This window comes from Giraffa tippelskirchi, chromosome X (genome assembly GCF_054371585.1).
Source record: "Giraffa tippelskirchi isolate mGirTip1 chromosome X, T2T-mGirTip1v1.2.pri, whole genome shotgun sequence".
Lineage (NCBI taxonomy): Eukaryota > Metazoa > Chordata > Mammalia > Artiodactyla > Giraffidae > Giraffa > Giraffa tippelskirchi.
The window spans coordinates 21,305,153-21,330,395 of record NC_137289.1 but is presented as its reverse complement, the minus strand read 5'-3'; the positions used below and the strand labels follow the sequence as shown (position 1 = coordinate 21,330,395).

The 25,243-nt window shown below is 46.5% G+C and overlaps 1 long non-coding RNA gene across 1 annotated transcript in view; it reads right to left on the bottom strand.

Moving 5' to 3' along the window:
* Positions 1–25,243, bottom strand: part of LOC145536975 (uncharacterized) — a 411,144-nt gene that overhangs the window by 245,474 nt on the left and 140,427 nt on the right. The window contains exons 62-72 of the long non-coding RNA XR_014076109.1: positions 24,303–24,613; positions 21,995–22,305; positions 19,687–19,997; positions 17,378–17,688; positions 15,070–15,380; positions 12,762–13,072; positions 10,453–10,763; positions 8,144–8,454; positions 5,835–6,145; positions 3,526–3,836; positions 1,217–1,527 (exon numbers count right to left, since the gene is read on the bottom strand). This is a non-coding gene — a long non-coding RNA (uncharacterized LOC145536975). The remainder of the gene's footprint in view (positions 1–1,216; positions 1,528–3,525; positions 3,837–5,834; positions 6,146–8,143; positions 8,455–10,452; positions 10,764–12,761; positions 13,073–15,069; positions 15,381–17,377; positions 17,689–19,686; positions 19,998–21,994; positions 22,306–24,302; positions 24,614–25,243) is intronic.

The window sequence follows — 25,243 nt, the reverse complement described above, 5'->3', positions numbered from 1 at the left end:
GCTAGAGTTCAGTTCAGTAGCTCAGTCGTGTCCAACTCTTTGCAACCCCACGGACTGCAGCACGCCAGGCTTTCCTTTCCATCACCAACTCCCAGAGCTTGCTCCAACTCATGTCCATGGAGTCAGTGATGCCATCCACCCATCTCATCCTCTGTCATCCCCTTCTCTTCCCACTTTCAGTCTTTCCCGCTATCAAGGTCTTGTCAAGTGAGTCAGTTCTTCGTATCAGACGACCAAAATATAGGAGTTTCAGCTTCAGCATGAGTCCCTCCAATGTATATTCGGGGTAGATTTCCTTTAGGATGGACTGGTTGGATCTCTGTGCAGTCCAAGGGACTCTCAAGAGTCTCCTGCCACACCACAGCTCAAAAGCATCATTGCTTTGATGCTCACCTGTCCTTATATTCCAACTCTCACATCCATGCATGCCTGCCAGAAAAACCATTGCTTTGACCAGACGGACCTTTGTTGGCAAAGAAATGTCTCTGTTTTTTAATATGCTGTCTAGGTTGCTCATAGCTTTACTTCCAAGGAGCAAGCGTCTTTTAATTTCATGGCTGCAGTCACCATCTGCAGTGATTTTGGAGTCCCCCAAAATAAAGTAAAGTACAGCAGTTTGCTTTCCATCTTAAAGCACAGGAAGGAAATAATGCTATCCTCCCTGGCAGGCTGCAGTCCATAGCGTCGCACAGAGTCTGACATGACTCAAGAGACTTAGCACACACCAACCCCAAAGCCAGGTCTTTGCCCCGCTCCCCTGCAAGAACTGAGATAACATCAGCGTCAGGTCAGGACAAAGGTATTGACCCTGGGCTTTAGAGTGAACCTGCAAAGACACAGAAGTTCGCAGCTGGTGGGTGGGTTCAGACAATGTAGGCCTTCCACTACATTTGTGATTTTCATCCACTTGAGCATCTGCAGGCTCCTAGAAAATATTCTGACTCAAACCAGCAAGTCAGTGTATTCCCATTCCTTCCATACAGGTCCTTCTTGCTCCAAGCCATGGTACTTTATTTAGACTTTTGGTCACCCTCAACTTCGTCAATGGCATCACCTATTTAAGGTACTTGGCATTAGGCCAGTCCATTGCACTCTGTCACTCCTGTCACAATGGGCCCAGGCCCTACAAAGGGCAGATTCACAAGACAAGTGCCCCCATTTTCAGTGCTTGGCTCTAAGGCCCACCACAATGTTAGGAAACTGAGGCCCCGCTTACCTCCTTCCTGTGACTGGACTTCCTGGCAGCAGCTGGAGGGCTCCGTGGTCCTGGGCCCTCACTGATCAGATACTAAGCCTAGAACCTGACTGTCCACCGATCCTGCCAGATCACACAGAAAAGGTTGAGGGCCAGGCTTGAGTTCAGGTTCTGTTGTTCCTAAGTTGATCTGACCGGCCTCCACTGCTAGGCCTCGCAAGGAAGAGCAGCTCACAGCTTTGGCCTGATCAAACTGTTTCCGCACGATGGCAGTGCTGTCCCAGAAGAGAGACATCCTATTTCAACCATTCTTCTGCCTCTGCCCTTTGAACCTGAAAAAGACACCATAAACAGACAGACACCAGGAAATATGGCTGACTTGTATTTGACTCAATTCAGAGAAACCTGGTTATATTTCAACATTTTCTTTTTGGTTTCCATTGGACAAAGGTACCCAACTTTATCACTCATCTTCTGTTTTGCAGATTTCAATTTTTACTTGATCCCTTCTTTTTTTTTTTTTATCTCCAGCATTTTTTCAAACTATCAAACTGTTTGGAGGCATCAAGTGGCAAACCTCTGGCATCCATGCGTAAGACACAAAAGAAATTGACTATACCTAAGGACTTGCCAAATCTAGGCAACAGGCCACATGTTTATTATCTTGTCTCACTCAGATGGTAAAGCATCCGCCTGCAATGCAAGAGACCCAGGTTTGATCCACGGGTCAGGAAGATTCCCTGGAAAAGGTCCTGGCTATGCACTCCAGTATTGTGGCCTGGAGAATTCAATGGACAAGAGGAGCCTGGTGGGTCTAAAGAGTCCGTGGGGTCCAAAGAGTCAGGCACAACTGAGGGAATAACACACACACTTCCCAAATTTCCTGGAGTCTTCATATTCTAGGCTTTGTGTGTTGAGTTGAAGAAGCCATTTGGTGAAGCTCTAGGATGACCCAGATACTTCCCATGACTGAATGCAGACAATGCCCTACTTGTAATCATACACTCTTACATGGCTATCAATTCCAATCAGATGGCACACGTGACTTTGTCTCATACTATCATCATATATAATTGGAAAAAAACAAGTATTTTCCATCTCATAAATGGCCTTAGCTAGAGTTCAGTTCAGTAGCTCAGTCGTGTCCAACTCTTTGCAACCCCACGGACTGCAGCACGCCAGGCTTTCCTTTCCATCACCAACTCCCAGAGCTTGCTCCAACTCATGTCCATGGAGTCAGTGATGCCATCCACCCATCTCATCCTCTGTCATCCCCTTCTCTTCCCACTTTCAGTCTTTCCCGCTATCAAGGTCTTGTCAAGTGAGTCAGTTCTTCGTATCAGACGACCAAAATATAGGAGTTTCAGCTTCAGCATCAGTCCCTCCAATGTATATTCGGGGTAGATTTCCTTTAGGATGGACTGGTTGGATCTCTGTGCAGTCCAAGGGACTCTCAAGAGTCTCCTGCCACACCACAGCTCAAAAGCATCAATGCTTTGATGCTCACCTGTCCTTATATTCCAACTCTCACATCCATGCATGCCTGCCAGAAAAACCATTGCTTTGACCAGACGGACCTTTGTTGGCAAAGAAATGTCTCTGTTTTTTAATATGCTGTCTAGGTTGGTCATAGCTTTACTTCCAAGGAGCAAGCGTCTTTTAATTCCATGGCTGCAGTCACCATCTGCAGTGATTTTGGAGTCCCCCAAAATAAAGTAAAGTACAGCAGTTTGCTTTCCATCTTAAAGCACAGGAAGGAAATGATGCTATCCTCCCTGGCAGGCTGCAGTCCATAGCGTCGCACAGAGTCTGACATGACTCAAGAGACTTAGCACACACCAACCCCAAAGCCAGGTCTTTGCTCCGCTCCCCTGCAAGAACTGAGATAACATCAGCGTCAGGTCAGGACAAAGGTATTGACCCTGGGCTTTAGAGTGAACCTGCAAAGACACAGAAGTTCGCAGCTGGTGGGTGGGTTCAGACAATGTAGGCCTTCCACTACATTTGTGATTTTCATCCACTTGAGCATCTGCAGGCTCCTAGAAAATATTCTGACTCAAACCAGCAAGTCAGTGTATTCCCATTCCTTCCATACAGGTCCTTCTTGCTCCAAGCCATGGTACTTTATTTAGACTTTTGGTCACCCTCAACTTCGTCAATGGCATCACCTATTTAAGGTACTTGGCATTAGGCCAGTCCATTGCACTCTGTCACTCCTGTCACAATGGGCCCAGGCCCTACAAAGGGCAGATTCACAAGACAAGTGCCCCCATTTTCAGTGCTTGGCTCTAAGGCCCACCACAATGTTAGGAAACTGAGGCCCCGCTTACCTCCTTCCTGTGACTGGACTTCCTGGCAGCAGCTGGAGGGCTCCTTGGTCCTGGGCCCTCACTGATCAGACACTAAGCCTAGAACCTGACTGTCCACCGATCCTGCCAGATCACACAGAAAAGGTTGAGGGCCAGGCTTGAGTTCAGGTTCTGTTGTTCCTAAGTTGATCTGACCGGCCTCCACTGCTAGGCCTCGCAAGGAAGAGCAGCTCACACCTTTGGCCTGATCAAACTGTTTCCGCACGATGGCAGTGCTGTCCCAGAAGAGAGACATCTTGTTTCAACCATTCTTCTGCCTCTGCCCTTTGAACCTGAAAAAGACACCATAAACAGACAGACACCAGGAAATATGGCTGACTTGTATTTGACTCAATTCAGAGAAACCTGGTTATATTTCTACATTTTCTTTTTGGTTTCCATTGGACAAAGGTACCCAACTTTATCACTCATCTTCTGTTTTCCAGATTTCAATTTTTACTTGATCCCTTCTTTTTTTTTTTTTATCTCCAGCATTTTTTCAAACTATCAAACTGTTTGGAGGCATCAAGTGGCAAACCTCTGGCATCCATGCGTAAGACACAAAAGAAATTGACTATACCTAAGGACTTGCCAAATCTAGGCAACAGGCCACATGTTTATTATCTTGTCTCACTCAGATGGTAAAGCATCCGCCTGCAATGCAGGAGACCCAGGTTTGATCCACGGGTCAGGAAGATTCCCTGGAAAAGGTCCTGGCTATGCACTCCAGTATTCTGGCCTGGAGAATTCAATGGACAAGAGGCGCCTGGTGGGTCTAAAGAGTCCGTGGGGTCCAACGAGTCAGGCACAACTGAGGGAATAACACACACACTTCCCAAATTTGCTGGAGTCTTCATATTCTAGGCTTTGTGTGTTGAGTTGAAGAAGCCATTTGGTGAAGCTCTAGGATGACCCAGATACTTCCCATGACTGAATGCAGACAATGCCCTACTTGTAATCATACACTCTTACATGGCTATCAATTCCAATCAGATGGCACACGTGACTTTGTCTCATACTATCATCATATATAATTGGAAAAAAACAAGTATTTTCCATCTCATAAATGGCCTTAGCTAGAGTTCAGTTCAGTAGCTCAGTCGTGTCCAACTCTTTGCAACCCCACGGACTGCAGCACGCCAGGCTTTCCTTTCCATCACCAACTCCCAGAGCTTGCTCCAACTCATGTCCATGGAGTCAGTGATGCCATCCACCCATCTCATCCTCTGTCATCCCCTTCTCTTCCCACTTTCAGTCTTTCCCGCTATCAAGGTCTTGTCAAGTGAGTCAGTTCTTCGTATCAGACGACCAAAATATAGGAGTTTCAGCTTCAGCATCAGTCCCTCCAATGTATATTCGGGGTAGATTTCCTTTAGGATGGACTGGTTGGATCTCTGTGCAGTCCAAGGGACTCTCAAGAGTCTCCTGCCACACCACAGCTCAAAAGCATCAATGCTTTGATGCTCACCTGTCCTTATATTCCAACTCTCACATCCATGCATGCCTGCCAGAAAAACCATTGCTTTGACCAGACGGACCTTTGTTGGCAAAGAAATGTCTCTGTTTTTTAATATGCTGTCTAGGTTGCTCATAGCTTTACTTCCAAGGAGCAAGCGTCTTTTAATTCCATGGCTGCAGTCACCATCTGCAGTGATTTTGGAGTTCTCCAAAATAAAGTAAAGTACAGCAGTTTACTTTCCATCTTAAAGCACAGAAAGGAAATAATGCTATCCTCCCTGGCAGGCTGCAGTCCATAGCGTCGCACAGAGTCTGACATGACTCAAGAGACTTAGCACACACCAACCCCAAAGCCAGGTCTTTGCCCCGCTCCCCTGCAAGAACTGAGATAACATCAGCGTCAGGTCAGGACAAAGGTATTGACCCTGGGCTTTAGAGTGAACCTGCAAAGACACAGAAGTTCGCAGCTGGTGGGTGGGTTCAGACAATGTAGGCCTTCCACTACATTTGTGATTTTCATCCACTTGAGCATCTGCAGGCTCCTAGAAAATATTCTGACTCAAACCAGCAAGTCAGTGTTTTCCCATTCCTTCCATACAGGTCCTTCTTGCTCCAAGCCATGGTACTTTATTTAGACTTTTGGTCACCCTCAACTTCTTCAATGGCATCACCTATTTAAGGTACTTGGCATTAGGCCAGTCCATTGCACTCTGTCACTCCTGTCACAATGGGCCCAGGCCCTACAAAGGGCAGATTCACAAGACAAGTGCCCCCATTTTCAGTGCTTGGCTCTAAGGCCCACCACAATGTTAGGAAACTGAGGCCCCGCTTACCTCCTTCCTGTGACTGGACTTCCTGGCAGCAGCTGGAGGGCTCCTTGGTCCTGGGCCCTCACTGATCAGATACTAAGCCTAGAACCTGACTGTCCACCGATCCTGCCAGATCACACAGAAAAGGTTGAGGGCCAGGCTTGAGTTCAGGTTCTGTTGTTCCTAAGTTGATCTGACCGGCCTCCACTGCTAGGCCTCGCAAGGAAGAGCAGCTCACAGCTTTGGCCTGATCAAACTGTTTCCGCACGATGGCAGTGCTGTCCCAGAAGAGAGACATCTTGTTTCAACCATTCTTCTGCATCTGCCCTTTGAACCTGAAAAAAACACCATAAACAGACAGACACCAGGAAATATGGCTGACTTGTATTTGACTCAATTCAGAGAAACCTGGTTATATTTCTACATTTTCTTTTTGGTTTCCATTGGACAAAGGTACCCAACTTTATCAATCATCTTCTGTTTTGCAGATTTCAATTTTTACTTGATCCCTTCTTTTTTTTTTTTTATCTCCAGCATTTTTTCAAACTATCAAACTGTTTGGAGGCATCAAGTGGCAAACCTCTGGCATCCATGCGTAAGACACAAAAGAAATTGACTATACCAAAGTACTTGCCAAATCTAGGCAACAGGCCACATGTTTATTATCTTGTCTCACTCAGATGGTAAAGCATCCGCCTGCAATGCAAGAGACCCAGGTTTGATCCACGGGTCAGGAAGATTCCCTGGAAAAGGTCCTGGCTATGCACTCCAGTATTCTGGCCTGGAGAATTCAATGGACAAGAGGAGCCTGGTGGGTCTAAAGAGTCCGTGGGGTCCAAAGAGTCAGGCACAACTGAGGGAATAACACACACACTTCCCAAATTTCCTGGAGTCTTCATATTCTAGGCTTTGTGTGTTGAGTTGAAGAAGCCATTTGGTGAAGCTCTAGGATGATCCAGATACTTCCCATGACTGAATGCAGACAATGCCCTACTTGTAATCATACACTCTTACATGGCTATCAATTCCAATCAGATGGCACACGTGACTTTGTCTCATACTATCATCATATATAATTGGAAAAAAACAAGTATTTTCCATCTCATAAATGGCCTTAGCTAGAGTTCAGTTCAGTAGCTCAGTCGTGTCCAACTCTTTGCAACCCCACGGACTGCAGCACGCCAGGCTTTCCTTTCCATCACCAACTCCCAGAGCTTGCTCCAACTCATGTCCATGGAGTCAGTGATGCCATCCACCCATCTCATCCTCTGTCATCCCCTTCTCTTCCCACTTTCAGTCTTTCCCGCTATCAAGGTCTTGTCAAGTGAGTCAGTTCTTCGTATCAGACGACCAAAATATAGGAGTTTCAGCTTCAGCATCAGTCCCTCCAATGTATATTCGGGGTAGATTTCCTTTAGGATGGACTGGTTGGATCTCTGTGCAGTCCAAGGGACTCTCAAGAGTCTCCTGCCACACCACAGCTCAAAAGCATCAATGCTTTGATGCTCACCTGTCCTTATATTCCAACTCTCACATCCATGCATGCCTGCCAGAAAAACCATTGCTTTGACCAGACGGACCTTTGTTGGCAAAGAAATGTCTCTGTTTTTTAATATGCTGTCTAGGTTGGTCATAGCTTTACTTCCAAGGAGCAAGCGTCTTTTAATTTCATGGCTGCAGTCACCATCTGCAGTGATTTTGGAGTCCCCCAAAATAAAGTAAAGTACAGCAGTTTGCTTTCCATCTTAAAGCACAGGAAGGAAATAATGCTATCCTCCCTGGCAGGCTGCAGTCCATAGCGTCGCACAGAGTCTGACATGACTCAAGAGACTTAGCACACACCAACCCCAAAGCCAGGTCTTTGCCCCGCTCCCCTGCAAGAACTGAGATAACATCAGCGTCAGGTCAGGACAAAGGTATTGACCCTGGGCTTTAGAGTGAACCTGCAAAGACACAGAAGTTCGCAGCTGGTGGGTGGGTTCAGACAATGTAGGCCTTCCACTACATTTGTGATTTTCATCCACTTGAGCATCTGCAGGCTCCTAGAAAATATTCTGACTCAAACCAGCAAGTCAGTGTATTCCCATTCCTTCCATACATGTCCTTCTTGCTCCAAGCCATGGTACTTTATTTAGACTTTTGGTCACCCTCAACTTCGTCAATGGCATCACCTATTTAAGGTACTTGGCATTAGGCCAGTCCATTGCACTCTGTCACTCCTGTCACAATGGGCCCAGGCCCTACAAAGGGCAGATTCACAAGACAAGTGCCCCCATTTTCAGTGCTTGGCTCTAAGGCCCACCACAATGTTAGGAAACTGAGGCCCCGCTTACCTCCTTCCTGTGACTGGACTTCCTGGCAGCAGCTGGAGGGCTCCGTGGTCCTGGGCCCTCACTGATCAGATACTAAGCCTAGAACCTGACTGTCCACCGATCCTGCCAGATCACACAGAAAAGGTTGAGGGCCAGGCTTGAGTTCAGGTTCTGTTGTTCCTAAGTTGATCTGACCGGCCTCCACTGCTAGGCCTCGCAAGGAAGAGCAGCTCACAGCTTTGGCCTGATCAAACTGTTTCCGCACGATGGCAGTGCTGTCCCAGAAGAGAGACATCCTATTTCAACCATTCTTCTGCCTCTGCCCTTTGAACCTGAAAAAGACACCATAAACAGACAGACACCAGGAAATATGGCTGACTTGTATTTGACTCAATTCAGAGAAACCTGGTTATATTTCTACATTTTCTTTTTGGCTTCCATTGGACAAAGGTACCCAACTTTATCACTCATCTTCTGTTTTGCAGATTTCAATTTTTACTTGATCCCTTCTTTTTTTTTTTTTATCTCCAGCATTTTTTCAAACTATCAAACTGTTTGGAGGCATCAAGTGGCAAACCTCTGGCATCCATGCGTAAGACACAAAAGAAATTGACTATACCTAAGGACTTGCCAAATCTAGGCAACAGGCCACATGTTTATTATCTTGTCTCACTCAGATGGTAAAGCATCCGCCTGCAATGCAGGAGACCCAGGTTTGATCCTTGGGTCAGGAAGATTCCCTGGAAAAGGTCCTGGCTATGCACTCCAGTATTCTGGCCTGGAGAATTCAATGGACAAGAGGAGCCTGGTGGGTCTAAAGAGTCCGTGGGGTCCAAAGAGTCGGGCACAACTCAGGGAATAACACACACACTTCCCAAATTTCCTGGAGACTTCATATTCTAGGCTTTGTGTGTTGAGTTGAAGAAGCCATTTGGTGAAGCTCTAGGATGATCCAGATACTTCCCATGACTGAATGCAGACAATGCCCTACTTGTAATCATACACTCTTACATGGCTATCAATTCCAATCAGATGGCACACGTGACTTTGTCTCATACTATCATCATATATAATTGGAAAAAAACAAGTATTTTCCATCTCATAAATGGCCTTAGCTAGAGTTCAGTTCAGTAGCTCAGTCGTGTCCAACTCTTTGCAACCCCACGGACTGCAGCACGCCAGGCTTTCCTTTCCATCACCAACTCCCAGAGCTTGCTCCAACTCATGTCCATGGAGTCAGTGATGCCATCCACCCATCTCATCCTCTGTCATCCCCTTCTCTTCCCACTTTCAGTCTTTCCCGCTATCAAGGTCTTGTCAAGTGAGTCAGTTCTTCGTATCAGACGACCAAAATATAGGAGTTTCAGCTTCAGCATCAGTCCCTCCAATGTATATTCGGGGTAGATTTCCTTTAGGATGGACTGGTTGGATCTCTGTGCAGTCCAAGGGACTCTCAAGAGTCTCCTGCCACACCACAGCTCAAAAGCATCAATGCTTTGATGCTCACCTGTCCTTATATTCCAACTCTCACATCCATGCATGCCTGCCAGAAAAACCATTGCTTTGACCAGACGGACCTTTGTTGGCAAAGAAATGTCTCTGTTTTTTAATATGCTGTCTAGGTTGGTCATAGCTTTACTTCCAAGGAGCAAGCGTCTTTTAATTCCATGGCTGCAGTCACCATCTGCAGTGATTTTGGAGTCCCCCAAAATAAAGTAAAGTACAGCAGTTTGCTTTCCATCTTAAAGCACAGGAAGGAAATAATGCTATCCTCCCTGGCAGGCTGCAGTCCATAGCGTCGCACAGAGTCTGACATGACTCAAGAGACTTAGCACACACCAACCCCAAAGCCAGGTCTTTGCTCCGCTCCCCTGCAAGAACTGAGATAACATCAGCGTCAGGTCAGGACAAAGGTATTGACCCTGGGCTTTAGAGTGAACCTGCAAAGACACAGAAGTTCGCAGCTGGTGGGTGGGTTCAGACAATGTAGGCCTTCCACTACATTTGTGATTTTCATCCACTTGAGCATCTGCAGGCTCCTAGAAAATATTCTGACTCAAACCAGCAAGTCAGTGTATTCCCATTCCTTCCATACAGGTCCTTCTTGCTCCAAGCCATGGTACTTTATTTAGACTTTTGGTCACCCTCAACTTCGTCAATGGCATCACCTATTTAAGGTACTTGGCATTAGGCCAGTCCATTGCACTCTGTCACTCCTGTCACAATGGGCCCAGGCCCTACAAAGGGCAGATTCACAAGACAAGTGCCCCCATTTTCAGTGCTTGGCTCTAAGGCCCACCACAATGTTAGGAAACTGAGGCCCCGCTTACCTCCTTCCTGTGACTGGACTTCCTGGCAGCAGCTGGAGGGCTCCTTGGTCCTGGGCCCTCACTGATCAGACACTAAGCCTAGAACCTGACTGTCCACCGATCCTGCCAGATCACACAGAAAAGGTTGAGGGCCAGGCTTGAGTTCAGGTTCTGTTGTTCCTAAGTTGATCTGACCGGCCTCCACTGCTAGGCCTCGCAAGGAAGAGCAGCTCACAGCTTTGGCCTGATCAAACTGTTTCCGCACGATGGCAGTGCTGTCCCAGAAGAGAGACATCTTGTTTCAACCATTCTTCTGCCTCTGCCCTTTGAACCTGAAAAAGACACCATAAACAGACAGACACCAGGAAATATGGCTGACTTGTATTTGACTCAATTCAGAGAAACCTGGTTATATTTCTACATTTTCTTTTTGGTTTCCATTGGACAAAGCTACCCAACTTTATCACTCATCTTCTGTTTTCCAGATTTCAATTTTTACTTGATCCCTTCTTTTTTTTTTTTTATCTCCAGCATTTTTTCAAACTATCAAACTGTTTGGAGGCATCAAGTGGCAAACCTCTGGCATCCATGCGTAAGACACAAAAGAAATTGACTATACCTAAGGACTGGCCAAATCTAGGCAACAGGCCACATGTTTATTATCTTGTCTCACTCAGATGGTAAAGCATCCGCCTGCAATGCAGGAGACCCAGGTTTGATCCACGGGTCAGGAAGATTCCCTGGAAAAGGTCCTGGCTATGCACTCCAGTATTCTGGCCTGGAGAATTCAATGGACAAGAGGAGCCTGGTGGGTCTAAAGAGTCCGTGGGGTCCAAAGAGTCGGGCACAACTGAGGGAATAACACACACACTTCCCCAATTTGCTGGAGTCTTCATATTCTAGGCTTTGTGTGTTGAGTTGAAGAAGCCATTTGGTGAAGCTCTAGGATGACCCAGATACTTCCCATGACTGAATGCAGACAATGCCCTACTTGTAATCATACACTCTTACATGGCTATCAATTCCAATCAGATGGCACACGTGACTTTGTCTCATACTATCATCATATATAATTGGAAAAAAACAAGTATTTTCCATCTCATAAATGGCCTTAGCTAGAGTTCAGTTCAGTAACTCAGTCGTGTCCAACTCTTTGCAACCCCACGGACTGCAGCACGCCAGGCTTTCCTTTCCATCACCAACTCCCAGAGCTTGCTCCAACTCATGTCCATGGAGTCAGTGATGCCATCCACCCATCTCATCCTCTGTCATCCCCTTCTCTTCCCACTTTCAGTCTTTCCCGCTATCAAGGTCTTGTCAAGTGAGTCAGTTCTTCGTATCAGACGACCAAAATATAGGAGTTTCAGCTTCAGCATCAGTCCCTCCAATGTATATTCGGGGTAGATTTCCTTTAGGATGGACTGGTTGGATCTCTGTGCAGTCCAAGGGACTCTCAAGAGTCTCCTGCCACACCACAGCTCAAAAGCATCAATGCTTTGATGCTCACCTGTCCTTATATTCCAACTCTCACATCCATGCATGCCTGCCAGAAAAACCATTGCTTTGACCAGACGGACCTTTGTTGGCAAAGAAATGTCTCTGTTTTTTAATATGCTGTCTAGGTTGCTCATAGCTTTACTTCCAAGGAGCAAGCGTCTTTTAATTTCATGGCTGCAGTCACCATCTGCAGTGATTTTGGAGTTCTCCAAAATAAAGTAAAGTACAGCAGTTTGCTTTCCATCTTAAAGCACAGGAAGGAAATAATGCTATCCTCCCTGGCAGGCTGCAGTCCATAGCGTCGCACAGAGTCTGACATGACTCAAGAGACTTAGCACACACCAACCCCAAAGCCAGGTCTTTGCCCCGCTCCCCTGCAAGAACTGAGATAACATCAGCGTCAGGTCAGGACAAAGGTATTGACCCTGGGCTTTAGAGTGAACCTGCAAAGACACAGAAGTTCGCAGCTGGTGGGTGGGTTCAGACAATGTAGGCCTTCCACTACATTTGTGATTTTCATCCACTTGAGCATCTGCAGGCTCCTAGAAAATATTCTGACTCAAACCAGCAAGTCAGTGTTTTCCCATTCCTTCCATACAGGTCCTTCTTGCTCCAAGCCATGGTACTTTATTTAGACTTTTGGTCACCCTCAACTTCGTCAATGGCATCACCTATTTAAGGTACTTGGCATTAGGCCAGTCCATTGCACTCTGTCACTCCTGTCACAATGGGCCCAGGCCCTACAAAGGGCAGATTCACAAGACAAGTGCCCCCATTTTCAGTGCTTGGCTCTAAGGCCCACCACAATGTTAGGAAACTGAGGCCCCGCTTACCTCCTTCCTGTGACTGGACTTCCTGGCAGCAGCTGGAGGGCTCCTTGGTCCTGGGCCCTCACTGATCAGATACTAAGCCTAGAACCTGACTGTCCACCGATCCTGCCAGATCACACAGAAAAGGTTGAGGGCCAGGCTTGAGTTCAGGTTCTGTTGTTCCTAAGTTGATCGGACCGGCCTCCACTGCTAGGCCTCGCAAGGAAGAGCAGCTCACAGCTTTGGCCTGATCAAACTGTTTCCGCACAATGGCAGTGCTGTCCCAGAAGAGAGACATCTTGTTTCAACCATTCTTCTGCATCTGCCCTTTGAACCTGAAAAAAACACCATAAACAGACAGACACCAGGAAATATGGCTGACTTGTATTTGACTCAATTCAGAGAAACCTGGTTATATTTCTACATTTTCTTTTTGGTTTCCATTGGACAAAGCTACCCAACTTTATCACTCATCTTCTGTTTTCCAGATTTCAATTTTTACTTGATCACGTCTTTTATTTTTTTATCTCCAGCATTTTTTCAAACTATCAAACTGTTTGGAGGCATCAAGTGGCAAACCTCTGGCATCCATGCGTATGACACAAAAGAAAATGACTATACCTAAGGACTTGCCAAACCTAGGCAACAAGCCACATGTTTATTATCTTGTCTCACTCAGATGGTAAAGCATCCGCCTGCAATGCAGGAGACCCAGGTTTGATCCTTGGGTCAGGAAGATTCCCTGGAAAAGGTCCTGGCTATGCACTCCAGTATTCTGGCCTGGAGAATTCAATGGACAAGAGGAGCCTGGTGGGTCTAAAGAGTCCGTGGGGTCCAAAGAGTCGGGCACAACTGAGGGAATAACACACACACTTCCCCAATTTGCTGGAGTCTTCATATTCTAGGCTTTGTGTGTTGAGTTGAAGAAGCCATTTGGTGAAGCTCTAGGATGACACAGATACTTCCCATGACTGAATGCAGACAATGCCCTACTTGTAATCATACACTCTTACATGGCTATCAATTCCAATCAGATGGCACACGTGACTTTGTCTCATACTATCATCATATATAATTGGAAAAAAACAAGTATTTTCCATCTCATAAATGGCCTTAGCTAGAGTTCAGTTCAGTAGCTCAGTCGTGTCCAACTCTTTGCAACCCCACGGACTGCAGCACGCCAGGCTTTCCTTTCCATCACCAACTCCCAGAGCTTGCTCCAACTCATGTCCATGGAGTCAGTGATGCCATCCACCCATCTCATCCTCTGTCATCCCCTTCTCTTCCCACTTTCAGTCTTTCCCGCTATCAAGGTCTTGTCAAGTGAGTCAGTTCTTCGTATCAGACGACCAAAATATAGGAGTTTCAGCTTCAGCATCAGTCCCTCCAATGTATATTCGGGGTAGATTTCCTTTAGGATGGACTGGTTGGATCTCTGTGCAGTCCAACGGACTCTCAAGAGTCTCCTGCCACACCACAGCTCAAAAGCATCAATGCTTTGATGCTCACCTGTCCTTATATTCCAACTCTCACATCCATGCATGCCTGCCAGAAAAACCATTGCTTTGACCAGACGGACCTTTGTTGGCAAAGAAATGTCTCTGTTTTTTAATATGCTGTCTAGGTTGGTCATAGCTTTACTTCCAAGGAGCAAGCGTCTTTTAATTCCATGGCTGCAGTCACCATCTGCAGTGATTTTGGAGTCCCCCAAAATAAAGTAAAGTACAGCAGTTTGCTTTCCATCTTAAAGCACAGGAAGGAAATAATGCTATCCTCCCTGGCAGGCTGCAGTCCATAGCGTCGCACAGAGTCTGACATGACTCAAGAGACTTAGCACACACCAACCCCAAAGCCAGGTCTTTGCCCCGCTCCCCTGCAAGAACTGAGATAACATCAGCGTCAGGTCAGGACAAAGGTATTGACCCTGGGCTTTAGAGTGAACCTGCAAAGACACAGAAGTTCGCAGCTGGTGGGTGGGTTCAGACAATGTAGGCCTTCCACTACATTTGTGATTTTCATCCACTTGAGCATCTGCAGACTCCTAGAAAATATTCTGACTCAAACCAGCAAGTCAGTGTTTTCCCATTCCTTCCATACAGGTCCTTCTTGCTCCAAGCCATGGTACTTTATTTAGACTTTTGGTCACCCTCAACTTCGTCAATGGCATCACCTATTTAAGGTACTTGGCATTAGGCCAGTCCATTGCACTCTGTCACTCCTGTCACAATGGGCCCAGGCCCTACAAAGGGCAGATTCACAAGACAAGTGCCCCCATTTTCAGTGCTTGGCTCTAAGGCCCACCACAATGTTAGGAAACTGAGGCCCATCTTACCTCCTTCCTGTGACTGGACTTCCTGGCAGCAGCTGGAGGGCTCCTTGGTCCTGGGCCCTCACTGATCAGATACTAAGCCTAGAACCTGACTGTCCACCGATCCTGCCAGATCACACAGAAAAGGTTGAGGGCCAGGCTTGAGTTCAGGTTCTGTTGTTCCTAAGTTGATCTGACCGGCCTCCACTGCTAGGCCTCGCAAGGAAGAGCAGCTCACAGCTTTGGCCTGATCAAACTGTTTCCGCACGATGGCAGTGCTGTCCCAGAAGAGAGACATCTTGTTTCAACCATTCTTCTGCATCTGCCCTTTGAACCTGAAAAAAACACCATAAACAGACAGACACCAGGAAATATGGCTGACTTGTATTTGACTCAATTCAGAGAAACCTGGTTATATTTCTACATTTTCTTTTTGGTTTCCATTGGACAAAGCTACCCAACTTTATCACTCATCTTCTGTTTTCCAGATTTCAATTTTTACTTGATCACGTCTTTTATTTTTTTATCTCCAGCATTTTTTCAAACTATCAAACTGTTTGGAGGCATCAAGTGGCAAACCTCTGGCATCCATGCGTATGACACAAAAGAAACTGACTATACCTAAGGACTTGCCAAACCTAGGCAACAAGCCACATGTTTATTATCTTGTCTCACTCAGATGGTAAAGCATCCGCCTGCAATGCAGGAGACCCAGGTTTGATCCTTGGGTCAGGAAGATTCCCTGGAAAAGGTCCTGGCTATGCACTCCAGTATTCTGGCCTGGAGAATTCAATGGACAAGAGGAGCCTGGTGGGTCTAAAGAGTCCGTGGGGTCCAAAGAGTCGGGCACAACTGAGGGAATAACACACACACTTCCCCAATTTGCTGGAGTCTTCATATTCTAGGCTTTGTGTGTTGAGTTGAAGAAGCCATTTGGTGAAGCTCTAGGATGACCCAGATACTTCCCATGACTGAATGCAGACAATGCCCTACTTGTAATCATACACTCTTACATGGCTATCAATTCCAATCAGATGGCACACGTGACTTTGTCTCATACTATCATCATATATAATTGGAAAAAAACAAGTATTTTCCATCTCATAAATGGCCTTAGCTAGAGTTCAGTTCAGTAGCTCAGTCGTGTCCAACTCTTTGCAACCCCACGGACTGCAGCACGCCAGGCTTTCCTTTCCATCACCAACTCCCAGAGCTTGCTCCAACTCATGTCCATGGAGTCAGTGATGCCATCCACCCATCTCATCCTCTGTCATCCCCTTCTCTTCCCACTTTCAGTCTTTCCCGCTATCAAGGTCTTGTCAAGTGAGTCAGTTCTTCGTATCAGACGACCAAAATATAGGAGTTTCAGCTTCAGCATCAGTCCCTCCAATGTATATTCGGGGTAGATTTCCTTTAGGATGGACTGGTTGGATCTCTGTGCAGTCCAAGGGACTCTCAAGAGTCTCCTGCCACACCACAGCTCAAAAGCATCAATGCTTTGATGCTCACCTGTCCTTATATTCCAACTCTCACATCCATGCATGCCTGCCAGAAAAACCATTGCTTTGACCAGACGGACCTTTGTTGGCAAAGAAATGTCTCTGTTTTTTAATATGCTGTCTAGGTTGGTCATAGCTTTACTTCCACGGAGCAAGCGTCTTTTAATTCCATGGCTGCAGTCACCATCTGCAGTGATTTTGGAGTCCCCCAAAATAAAGTAAAGTACAGCAGTTTGCTTTCCATCTTAAAGCACAGGAAGGAAATAATGCTATCCTCCCTGGCAGGCTGCAGTCCATAGCGTCGCACAGAGTCTGACATGACTCAAGAGACTTAGCACACACCAACCCCAAAGCCAGGTCTTTGCCCCGCTCCCCTGCAAGAACTGAGATAACATCAGCGTCAGGTCAGGACAAAGGTATTGACCCTGGGCTTTAGAGTGAACCTGCAAAGACACAGAAGTTCGCAGCTGGTGGGTGGGTTCAGACAATGTAGGCCTTCCACTACATTTGTGATTTTCATCCACTTGAGCATCTGCAGGCTCCTAGAAAATATTCTGACTCAAACCAGCAAGTCAGTGTATTCCCATTCCTTCCATACAGGTCCTTCTTGCTCAAAGCCATGGTACTTTATTTAGACTTTTGGTCACCCTCAACTTCGTCAATGGCATCACCTATTTAAGGTACTTGGCATTAGGCCAGTCCATTGCACTCTGTCACTCCTGTCACAATGGGCCCAGGCCCTACAAAGGGCAGATTCACAAGACAAGTGCCCCCATTTTCAGTGCTTGGCTCTAAGGCCCACCACAATGTTAGGAAACTGAGGCCCCGCTTACCTCCTTCCTGTGACTGGACTTCCTGGCAGCAGCTGGAGGGCTCCTTGGTCCTGGGCCCTCACTGATCAGATACTAAGCCTAGAACCTGACTGTCCACCGATCCTGCCAGATCACACAGAAAAGGTTGAGGGCCAGGCTTGAGTTCAGGTTCTGTTGTTCCTAAGTTGATCTGACCGGCCTCCACTGCTAGGCCTCGCAAGGAAGAGCAGCTCACAGCTTTGGCCTGATCAAACTGTTTCCGCACGATGGCAGTGCTGTCCCAGAAGAGAGACATCTTGTTTCAACCATTCTTCTGCCTCTGCCCTTTGAACCTGAAAAAGACACCATAAACAGACAGACACCAGGAAATATGGCTGACTTGTATTTGACTCAATTCTGAGAAACCTGATTATATTTCTACATTTTCTTTTTGGTTTCCATTGGACAAAGGTACCCAACTTTATCACTCATCTTCTCTTTTCCAGATTTCAATTTTTACTTGATCCCTTCTTTTTTTTTTTTTATCTCCAGCATTTTTTCAAACTATCAAACTGTTTGGAGGCATCAAGTGGCAAACCTCTGGCATCCATGCGTAAGACACAAAAGAAATTGACTATACCTAAGGACTTGCCAAATCTAGGCAACAGGCCACATGTTTATTATCTTGTCTCACTCAGATGGTAAAGCATCCGCCTGCAATGCAGGAGACCCAGGTTTGATCGTTGGGTCAGGAAGATTCCCTGGAAAAGGTCCTGGCTATGCACTCCAGTATTCTGGCCTGGAGAATTCAATGGACAAGAGGAGCCTGGTGGGTCTAAAGAGTCCGTGGGGTCCAAAGAGTCGGGCACAACTGAGGGAATAACACACACACTTCCCCAATTTGCTGGAGTCTTCATATTCTAGGCTTTGTGTGTTGAGTTGAAGAAGCCATTTGGTGAAGCTCTAGGATGACACAGATACTTCCCATGACTGAATGCAGACAATGCCCTACTTGTAATCATACACTCTTACATGGCTATCAATTCCAATCAGATGGCACACGTGACTTTGTCTCATACTATCATCATATATAATTGGAAAAAAACAAGTATTTTCCATCTCATAAATGGCCTTAGCTAGAGTTCAGTTCAGTAGCTCAGTCGTGTCCAACTCTTTGCAACCCCATGGACTGCAGCACGCCAGGCTTTCCTTTCCATCACCAACTCCCAGAGCTTGCTCCAACTCATGTCCATGGAGTCAGTGATGCCATCCACCCATCTCATCCTCTGTCATCCCCTACTCTTCCCACTTTCAGTCTTTCCCGCTATCAAGGTCTTGTCAAGTGAGTCAGTTCTTCGTATCAGACGACCAAAATATAGGAGTTTCAGCTTCAGCATCAGTCCCTCCAATGTATATTCGGGGTAGATTTCCTTTAGGATGGACTGGTTGGATCTCTGTGCAGTCCAAGGGACTCTCAAGAGTCTCCTGCCACACTACAGCTCAAAAGCATCAATGCTTTGATGCTCACCTGTCCTTATATTCCAACTCTCACATCCATGCATGCCTGCCAGAAAAACCATTGCTTTGACCAGACGGACCTTTGTTGGCAAAGAAATGTCTCTGTTTTTTAATATGCTGTCTAGGTTGCTCATAGCTTTACTTCCAAGGAGCAAGCGTCTTTTAATTCCATGGCTGCAGTCACCATCTGCAGTGATTTTGGAGTCCCCCAAAATAAAGTAAAGTACAGCAGTTTGCTTTCCATCTTAAAGCACAGGAAGGAAATAATGCTATCCTCCCTGGCAGGCTGCAGTCCATAGCGTCGCACAGAGTCTGACATGACTCAAGAGACTTAGCACACACCAACCCCAAAGCCAGGTCTTTGCCCCGCTCCCCTGCAAGAACTGAGATAACATCAGCGTCAGGTCAGGACAAAGGTATTGACCCTGGGCTTTAGAGTGAACCTGCAAAGACACAGAAGTTCGCAGCTGGTGGGTGGGTTCAGACAATGTAGGCCTTCCACTACATTTGTGATTTTCATCCACTTGAGCATCTGCAGGCTCCTAGAAAATATTCTGACTCAAACCAGCAAGTCAGTGTTTTCCCATTCCTTCCATACAGGTCCTTCTTGCTCCAAGCCATGGTACTTTATTTAGACTTTTGGTCACCCTCAACTTCGTCAATGGCATCACCTATTTAAGGTACTTGGCATTAGGCCAGTCCATTGCACTCTGTCACTCCTGTCACAATGGGCCCAGGCCCTACAAAGGGCAGATTCACAAGACAAGTGCCCCCATTTTCAGTGCTTGGCTCTAAGGCCCACCACAATGTTAGGAAACTGAGGCCCCGCTTACCTCCTTCCTGTGACTGGACTTCCTGGCAGCAGCTGGAGGGCTCCTTGGTCCTGGGCCCTCACTGATCAGATACTAAGCCTAGAACCTGACTGTCCACCGATCCTGCCAGATCACACAGAAAAGGTTGAGGGCCAGGCTTGAGTTCAGGTTCTGTTGTTCCTAAGTTGATCTGACCGGCCTCCACTGCTAGGCCTCGCAAGGAAGAGCAGCTCACAGCTTTGGCCTGATCAAACTGTTTCCGCACGATGGCAGTGCTGTCCCAGAAGAGAGACATCTTGTTTCAACCATTCTTCTGCATCTGCCCTTTGAACCTGAAAAAAACACCATAAACAGACAGACACCAGGAAATATGGCTGACTTGTATTTGACTCAATTCAGAGAAACCTGGTTATATTTCTACATTTTCTTTTTGGTTTCCATTGGACAAAGCTACCCAACTTTATCACTCATCTTCTGTTTTCCAGATTTCAATTTTTACTTGATCACGTCTTTTATTTTTTTATCTCCAGCATTTTTTCAAACTATCAAACTGTTTGGAGGCATCAAGTGGCAAACCTCTGGCATCCATGCGTATGACACAAAAGAAAATGACTATACCTAAGGACTTGCCAAACCTAGGCAACAAGCCACATGTTTATTATCTTGCCTCACTCAGATGGTAAAGCATCCGCCTGCAATGCAGGAGACCCAGGTTTGATCCTCGGGTCAGGAAGATTCCCTGGAAAAGGTCCTGGCTATGCACTCCAGTATTCTGGCCTGGAGAATTCAATGGACAAGAGGAGCCTGGTGGGTCTAAAGAGTCCGTGGGGTCCAAAGAGTCAGGCACAACTGAGGGAATAACACACACACTTCCCCAATTTGCTGGAGTCTTCATATTCTAGGCTTTGTGTGTTGAGTTGAAGAAGCCATTTGGTGAAGCTCTAGGATGATCCAGATACTTCCCATGACTGAATGCAGACAATGCCCTACTTGTAATCATACACTCTTACATGGCTATCAATTCCAATCAGATGGCACACGTGACTTTGTCTCATACTATCATCATATATAATTGGAAAAAAACAAGTATTTTCCATCTCATAAATGGCCTTAGCTAGAGTTCAGTTCAGTAGCTCAGTCGTGTCCAACTCTTTGCAACCCCACGGACTGCAGCACGCCAGGCTTTCCTTTCCATCACCAACTCCCAGAGCTTGCTCCAACTCATGTCCATGGAGTCAGTGATGCCATCCACCCATCTCATCCTCTGTCATCCCCTTCTCTTCCCACTTTCAGTCTTTCCCGCTATCAAGGTCTTGTCAAGTGAGTCAGTTCTTCGTATCAGACGACCAAAATATAGGAGTTTCAGCTTCAGCATCAGTCCCTCCAATGTATATTCGGGGTAGATTTCCTTTAGGATGGACTGGTTGGATCTCTGTGCAGTCCAACGGACTCTCAAGAGTCTCCTGCCACACCACAGCTCAAAAGCATCAATGCTTTGATGCTCACCTGTCCTTATATTCCAACTCTCACATCCATGCATGCCTGCCAGAAAAACCATTGCTTTGACCAGACGGACCTTTGTTGGCAAAGAAATGTCTCTGTTTTTTAATATGCTGTCTAGGTTGGTCATAGCTTTACTTCCAAGGAGCAAGCGTCTTTTAATTCCATGGCTGCAGTCACCATCTGCAGTGATTTTGGAGTCCCCCAAAATAAAGTAAAGTACAGCAGTTTGCTTTCCATCTTAAAGCACAGGAAGGAAATAATGCTATCCTCCCTGGCAGGCTGCAGTCCATAGCGTCGCACAGAGTCTGACATGACTCAAGAGACTTAGCACACACCAACCCCAAAGCCAGGTCTTTGCCCCGCTCCCCTGCAAGAACTGAGATAACATCAGCGTCAGGTCAGGACAAAGGTATTGACCCTGGGCTTTAGAGTGAACCTGCAAAGACACAGAAGTTCGCAGCTGGTGGGTGGGTTCAGACAATGTAGGCCTTCCACTACATTTGTGATTTTCATCCACTTGAGCATCTGCAGGCTCCTAGAAAATATTCTGACTCAAACCAGCAAGTCAGTGTTTTCCCATTCCTTCCATACAGGTCCTTCTTGCTCCAAGCCATGGTACTTTATTTAGACTTTTGGTCACCCTCAACTTCGTCAATGGCATCACCTATTTAAGGTACTTGGCATTAGGCCAGTCCATTGCACTCTGTCACTCCTGTCACAATGGGCCCAGGCCCTACAAAGGGCAGATTCACAAGACAAGTGCCCCCATTTTCAGTGCTTGGCTCTAAGGCCCACCACAATGTTAGGAAACTGAGGCCCATCTTACCTCTTTCCTGTGACTGGACTTCCTGGCAGCAGCTGGAGGGCTCCTTGGTCCTGGGCCCTCACTGATCAGATACTAAGCCTAGAACCTGACTGTCCACCGATCCTGCCAGATCACACAGAAAAGGTTGAGGGCCAGGCTTGAGTTCAGGTTCTGTTGTTCCTAAGTTGATCTGACCGGCCTCCACTGCTAGGCCTCGCAAGGAAGAGCAGCTCACAGCTTTGGCCTGATCAAACTGTTTCCGCACGATGGCAGTGCTGTCCCAGAAGAGAGACATCTTGTTTCAACCATTCTTCTGCATCTGCCCTTTGAACCTGAAAAAAACACCATAAACAGACAGACACCAGGAAATATGGCTGACTTGTATTTGACTCAATTCAGAGAAACCTGGTTATATTTCTACATTTTCTTTTTGGTTTCCATTGGACAAAGCTACCCAACTTTATCACTCATCTTCTGTTTTCCAGATTTCAATTTTTACTTGATCACGTCTTTTATTTTTTTATCTCCAGCATTTTTTCAAACTATCAAACTGTTTGGAGGCATCAAGTGGCAAACCTCTGGCATCCATGCGTATGACACAAAAGAAAATGACTATACCTAAGGACTTGCCAAACCTAGGCAACAAGCCACATGTTTATTATCTTGTCTCACTCAGATGGTAAAGCATCCGCCTGCAATGCAGGAGACCCAGGTTTGATCCTTGGGTCAGGAAGATTCCCTGGAAAAGGTCCTGGCTATGCACTCCAGTATTCTGGCCTGGAGAATTCAATGGACAAGAGGAGCCTGGTGGGTCTAAAGAGTCCGTGGGGTCCAAAGAGTCGGGCACAACTGAGGGAATAACACACACACTTCCCCAATTTGCTGGAGTCTTCATATTCTAGGCTTTGTGTGTTGAGTTGAAGAAGCCATTTGGTGAAGCTCTAGGATGACCCAGATACTTCCCATGACTGAATGCAGACAATGCCCTACTTGTAATCATACACTCTTACATGGCTATCAATTCCAATCAGATGGCACACGTGACTTTGTCTCATACTATCATCATATATAATTGGAAAAAAACAAGTATTTTCCATCTCATAAATGGCCTTAGCTAGAGTTCAGTTCAGTAGCTCAGTCGTGTCCAACTCTTTGCAACCCCACGGACTGCAGCACGCCAGGCTTTCCTTTCCATCACCAACTCCCAGAGCTTGCTCCAACTCATGTCCATGGAGTCAGTGATGCCATCCACCCATCTCATCCTCTGTCATCCCCTTCTCTTCCCACTTTCAGTCTTTCCCGCTATCAAGGTCTTGTCAAGTGAGTCAGTTCTTCGTATCAGACGACCAAAATATAGGAGTTTCAGCTTCAGCATCAGTCCCTCCAATGTATATTCGGGGTAGATTTCCTTTAGGATGGACTGGTTGGATCTCTGTGCAGTCCAAGGGACTCTCAAGAGTCTCCTGCCACACCACAGCTCAAAAGCATCAATGCTTTGATGCTCACCTGTCCTTATATTCCAACTCTCACATCCATGCATGCCTGCCAGAAAAACCATTGCTTTGACCAGACGGACCTTTGTTGGCAAAGAAATGTCTCTGTTTTTTAATATGCTGTCTAGGTTGGTCATAGCTTTACTTCCAAGGAGCAAGCGTCTTTTAATTCCATGGCTGCAGTCACCATCTGCAGTGATTTTGGAGTCCCCCAAAATAAAGTAAAGTACAGCAGTTTGCTTTCCATCTTAAAGCACAGGAAGGAAATAATGCTATCCTCCCTGGCAGGCTGCAGTCCATAGCGTCGCACAGAGTCTGACATGACTCAAGAGACTTAGCACACACCAACCCCAAAGCCAGGTCTTTGCCCCGCTCCCCTGCAAGAACTGAGATAACATCAGCGTCAGGTCAGGACAAAGGTATTGACCCTGGGCTTTAGAGTGAACCTGCAAAGACACAGAAGTTCGCAGCTGGTGGGTGGGTTCAGACAATGTAGGCCTTCCACTACATTTGTGATTTTCATCCACTTGAGCATCTGCAGGCTCCTAGAAAATATTCTGACTCAAACCAGCAAGTCAGTGTTTTCCCATTCCTTCCATACAGGTCCTTCTTCCTCCAAGCCATGGTACTTTATTTAGACTTTTGGTCACCCTCAACTTCGTCAATGGCATCACCTATTTAAGGTACTTGGCATTAGGCCAGTCCATTGCACTCTGTCACTCCTGTCACAATGGGCCCAGGCCCTACAAAGGGCAGATTCACAAGACAAGTGCCCCCATTTTCAGTGCTTGGCTCTAAGGCCCACCACAATGTTAGGAAATTGAGGCCCCGCTTACCTCCTTCCTGTGACTGGACTTCCTGGCAGCAGCTGGAGGGCTCCTTGGTCCTGGGCCCTCACTGATCAGATACTAAGCCTAGAACCTGACTGTCCACCGATCCTGCCAGATCACACAGAAAAGGTTGAGGGCCAGGCTTGAGTTCAGGTTCTGTTGTTCCTAAGTTGATCTGACCGGCCTCCACTGCTAGGCCTCGCAAGGAAGAGCAGCTCACAGCTTTGGCCTGATCAAACTGTTTCCTCACAATGGCAGTGCTGTCCCAGAAGAGAGACATCTTGTTTCAACCATTCTTCTGCATCTGCCCTTTGAACCTGAAAAAAACACCATAAACAGACAGACACCAGGAAATATGGCTGACTTGTATTTGACTCAATTCAGAGAAACCTGGTTATATTTCTACATTTTCTTTTTGGTTTCCATTGGACAAAGCTACCCAACTTTATCACTCATCTTCTGTTTTCCAGATTTCAATTTTTACTTGATCACGTCTTTTATTTTTTTATCTCCAGCATTTTTTCAAACTATCAAACTGTTTGGAGGCATCAAGTGGCAAACCTCTGGCATCCATGCGTATGACACAAAAGAAACTGACTATACCTAAGGACTTGCCAAACCTAGGCAACAAGCCACATGTTTATTATCTTGTCTCACTCAGATGGTAAAGCATCCGCCTGCAATGCAGGAGACCCAGGTTTGATCCTTGGGTCAGGAAGATTCCCTGGAAAAGGTCCTGGCTATGCACTCCAGTATTCTGGCCTGGAGAATTCAATGGACAAGAGGAGCCTGGTGGGTCTAAAGAGTCCGTGGGGTCCAAAGAGTCGGGCACAACTGAGGGAATAACACACACACTTCCCCAATTTGCTGGAGTCTTCATATTCTAGGCTTTGTGTGTTGAGTTGAAGAAGCCATTTGGTGAAGCTCTAGGATGACCCAGATACTTC